Raw genomic sequence first — 4,806 nt, 5'->3', positions numbered from 1 at the left:
GACTATCTGCACATGGCGGCAATAAAATGCAAATGATCGAGGAATATTTATCCGAGGTCAGGGATAAATTGCTGCAAACTGTGAAGCAAACTGTGGAGCAAAATTCATATTGAAGTCTAGTGAAGCTGTGTGTGGCCTTGTGCGATTCACTAGTGTTGTTGTTGACATCTTGTTGGTTTTGTTGTTGCTTGTTTCTTGTATTGTGGACTTGCCCTCATATCATTTGGTATGCAAATTTGGTGACTTAGTTTTTTGAAAATGGTTAAGTGTAGGAACTTTAAAGGTGATTTTTTGTTTAGAATGTTACTTGGTTGGTGACTTTGTTAGTTGAAAATAGTTAAGTGTAGGGAATTTAAAGGTGATTTTTTGTTTAGAATGTAGTTTAGTTGGTGACTTTGTTATTTGAAAGTGTTTAAGTGTAGGAACTTCAAAGATGATTTTTTTATTTAGAATGTGACTTGGTTGGTGACTTTGTTAGTTAAAAATGGTTTAGTGTAGGAAATTTAAAGATGATTTTTTTGTTTAGAATGTGACTTGGTTGGTGACTTAGTTACTTGAAAATGGTTAAGTGTAGGGAATTTAAAGATGATTTTTTGTTTAGAATGTGACTTGGTTGGTGACTTAGTTGTTTGAAAATGGTTAAGTGTAGGGAATTTAAAGATGATTTTTTTGTTTAGAATGTGACTTGGTTGGTGGCTTTGTTAGTTGAAAATGATTTAGTGTAGGGAATTTAAAGATGATTTTTTTGTTTAGAATGTGACTTGGTTGGTGACTTAGTTACTTGAAAATGGTTAAGTGTAGAGAATTTAAAAATGATTTTTTGTTTAGAATGTGACTTGGTTGGTGACTTAGCTGGTTGAAAATTATTAAGTGTAGGGAATTTAAAGATGATTTTTTTGTTTAGAATGTGACTTGGTTGGTGACTTTGTTAGTTGAAAATGGTTTAGTGTAGGGAATTTAAAGATGATTTTTTTGTTTAGAATGTGACTTGGTGGGTGACTTAGTTACTTGAAAATGGTTAAGTTTAGGAAATTTAAAGATGATTTTTTTTGTTTAGAATGTGACTTGGTTGGTGACTTAGTTGGTTAAAAATGGTTAAGTGTAGGGACTTTAAAGGGAATTTTTTCGTTTAAAATGTGACTTGATTGGTGACTTAGTTACTTGAAAATGGTTAAGTATAGGGACTTTAAAGGTGATTTTTTGTTTAGAATGTTACATGGTTGGTGACTTTGTTCGTTGAAAATGGTCAAGTGTAGGAAATTTAAAGGTGAATTTTTGTTTAGAATGTGATTTGATTGGTGACTTTGTTAGTTGAAAATGGTTAAGTGTAGGAAATTTAAAGATGATTTTTTTTGTTTAGAATGTGACTTGTTGGTGATTTTGTTAGTTGACAATGGTTAAGTGTAGGGAATGTAAAGGTGATTTTTTGTTTAGAATGTAACTTGGTTGGTGACTTTGTTAGTTGAAAATGGTAAAGTGTAAGAACTTTAAAGATGATTTTTTTGTTTATAATGTGACTTGGTTGATGACTTTATTACTTGAAAATGGTTTAGTGTAGGAAATTTAAAGATGATTTTTTGGTTTAGAATGTGACTTGGTTGGTGACTTAGTTGGTTGAAAATAGTTAAGTGTAGGGACTTGAAAGGAGATTTTTTTGTTTTGAATGTGAATTGGTTGGTGACTTAGTTGGTTGAAAATGGTTAAGTGTAGGAACTTTAAAGGGAATTTTTTTTGTTTTGAATACGGTTTGGTTTGTGACTTAGTTGGTTGAAAATATTTAAGTGTAGGGACTTTAAAGGGAGTTTTTTTTTTTGAATGCGGTTTGGTTGGTTACTTAGTTGGTTGAAAATGGTTAAGTGTAGAGACTTTATAGGGGATTTTTTATTTTGAATGTGGCTATGTTTGGTAATAATTAAATTTTTGTGACTTGATCTAATTAGTTGAATCTGATTGATTGCGTAGATGGAACCTGATTATAGCTAGATATATCAACGGAACAATGATAATAGAATGGGTATTAGGGAGGAATTTGTTGAAGGTGTCAAAAGATTTGTTGAACATGCTAAGACACTTGATGTTTGGATACGTTTTTGGGCTATTTGTTGTCCTTGTGTTAGATGTGATGGTATAAATCTTGTAAGTGAAGAAGATGTAAAGGAACATCTTTATAGAAAGGGGTTTCACGGGGATTTTTTAAGAATGCGCGGTATTCATGGTGATGTTGCGCAAAATAACTTTGTTGTTGGACAAAGTAGTAGGTCTGCATGGCATAATGAATATCAAGTTACTAGGATGACAGAAATGGTGCACGATGCTTTTGGGATGCAACACGGGGTCGACTTTAGGGAAAATATAGAAGATGTTCCTAATAGCGAAGCAGGCAATTTCTATGAAGAATTGGATGTTGCTGGTCATCCTTTGTTTGACGGGTGTTCGCACTCTCATTTGTCTGTTGTTGTTAGATTATTAAGTATTAAATCTGACTAGAATATTACTGAAGGAGGAATGGATTCAATGATAGACCTTATTAAAGAGTTAGTTAACCCTGACGTGGAGGTTCCTGATTCTTTCTATAAGGCAAAAAAATTGGTATCAAAGTTAGGTCTCTTCTCGATTAGAATTGATTGTTGTGAAAATGGTTGCATGTTATACTTTAAGGAAGATGCTAACCTAGAGTTCTGTAATTTTTGTCAGCACTCTCGATATAACTGTGGTTCTAATGGAAATCAAATTGTTATTAAGGTGATGCATTATTTACCTCTAATACCAAGGTTGAACAGGTTGTATGCTTCAAATAGCTCAGCTCCTCATAAGATATGGAACAAGGAAAATAGAAGGTCCACTAGTGTTATGTGTCATATATCTAATGGAGAGGCTTGGAAGCATTTCGATGCAACTTATCCAGATTTTGCAGCTGAGCCACGAAACATTCGATTGGGATTATGCGCGGGTGGGTTCTCTCCTTTTTCAGTTGGTGCTGCCATATTCATGTTGGCCTGTATTTATCACTCCTTATAATCTTCCTCCTGAAATATTGATGACTAGTCTCTATATATTTCTGAATTGTGTTATTCCTGGCCTGCATAATCCAAAAAGCAAAATAGATGTCTACTTGCAACCTTTGATCGATGAACTTTAAATTTTATGGCATGAGGGTGTTAAAACTTGGGACATCTCTCTTAAACAAAATTTCAATCTGCGTGCATATCTAATATGGACTGTTAATGATTTTCCTGCTTATGGAATGTTTTCTGGGTGGATGACAGTTGGAAAGCTGGCTTATCCATACTGCATGGAAAAAACAAAATCTTTCACATTGAGACATGGCAGGAAAAATTCATGGTTTGATTATCATCATTGTTTCTTGTCACCTGATCATGAATTTAGGAGACTCAAGAATGCATTCAGAAGGAATAGAAGGGAATATGATGGTCCACCTCCAAGGATGTCTGGTTATGACATCGGGGAGATAATTCAGGATTTGCCTAAAACCAGCAAGGAACGATTGTACAGGCTTGATGGATATGGTGCTTTGCATAACTGGATTAAGCAAAGTATATTTTGAGAGTTAGAATATTGGCCAGATAACTTACTTACACATAATGTTGATGTCATGCATACTGAGAAGAACTATTTTGACAACTTGTTCAACACAGTTATGGATGTCACCGGCAAAACAAAGGATAATCCTAAGGACAGAATTAACTTACCAGAATATTACAAACGCAGTGAATTACACTTACAGGAGGGGCACAATGGTAATGTTCTTAAACCAAAGGCTAGTTTTACGTTCAAGTTGGACCAAAAGCTTCAAATATGTGAGTGGGTCCAAAGTTTGAAGATGTCTGATGGATATGCCTCAAATTTGGAAAAGAGGGTTGATATGGCACAAGGAATCTTGCATGGAATGAAAAGCCATGATTGCCATGTTTTCATGGAACAATTACTTCCAATTGTTTTTATTGGTTTACCTGAAAACATATGAAAAACAATAGCAGAGATCAGTTTATTCTTCAAAGACTTATGTGTCACCACATTAAAAGAAGAAAATCTAGTGCGAATGGAAAGTAATATTGTTGTTATCACCAATAAGCTGAAGAAGATTTTTTTTCCAGTGTTATTCGATGTGATGGAACATCTTCCCATTCACCTTGTGGACGAAGCTCGACTAGGTGGTCTAGTCCAAACAAGGTGGATGTATCCATTCGAATGGTAATCAATTGCAACATATTTAAATTCATACATATCTTTTTTTAATATAGTAAACATCTAACCTTATGATTGTGCAGAGCAATTGAAAAATTGAAAAGGGACCCCAAAACAAACATAGGGTGGAAGGCTCTAGAGTTGAGGCATATCTTGCAAGAGAAACTTCTCAATTTTGTTCATACTACTTTCGTGATGAAGTTGCTTGTTCAAGAAACCGACCGAATCGTCATCAAGATGATGTGAATTTGTAATCGATATAAATTTTCAATCAATTTGGTTGTAGGGCCAAAAAGATCATACCTCGCCGTCTCACTCCCACGTAGTACAAATAAACAATTTTCTATGTCTTGCTGAATTGCCCGAAAGTTGAGCCCTTTATGAAGTAAGGAGATTAAAATTTTAACATATCTTATTTGTTTACTCATTCCCTTAAAGAAACTAATTGTGTTTCACATTTTGCATCTTCAGTTTATTTAAGACTCAATTCCACGAAAATCAAGTGTATGAATTTTTTGTAACATGGTTTAAAAATGAGGTTCATAATTTTATTAATATTTCTACAAAATTTAAAAATTTACATATTCCTCAATTAACATG

This window comes from Capsicum annuum, chromosome 1 (assembly GCF_002878395.1).
Source record: "Capsicum annuum cultivar UCD-10X-F1 chromosome 1, UCD10Xv1.1, whole genome shotgun sequence".
In the NCBI taxonomy this organism is placed as follows: Eukaryota; Viridiplantae; Streptophyta; class Magnoliopsida; order Solanales; family Solanaceae; genus Capsicum; species Capsicum annuum.
The sequence above is the reverse complement of the archived record's forward strand: the minus strand, read 5'-3'. Positions refer to the sequence as shown.